Raw genomic sequence first — 209 nt, 5'->3', positions numbered from 1 at the left:
AGATATAGGTCGATCTATAACGTTAGTACCAAGCGGTTTAAGCCGAACAACTTAAACCCGACCTATCTCTGGCATTGTCGACCTGGACACATCAACGAGAAACGCATTGCGAAGTTTTATTCTGATGGACTTCTTGATTCTTTTGATTATGAATCAATCGAATCATGCGATTCCTGTTTGATGGGCAAGATGACAAATCTCCTTTTTCT

The sequence above is a fragment of the Tarenaya hassleriana genome, unplaced genomic scaffold, assembly GCF_000463585.1.
Source record: "Tarenaya hassleriana unplaced genomic scaffold, ASM46358v1 Cleome6, whole genome shotgun sequence".
In the NCBI taxonomy this organism is placed as follows: domain Eukaryota; kingdom Viridiplantae; phylum Streptophyta; class Magnoliopsida; order Brassicales; family Cleomaceae; genus Tarenaya; species Tarenaya hassleriana.
Note: the sequence above shows the minus strand (reverse complement) of the source record.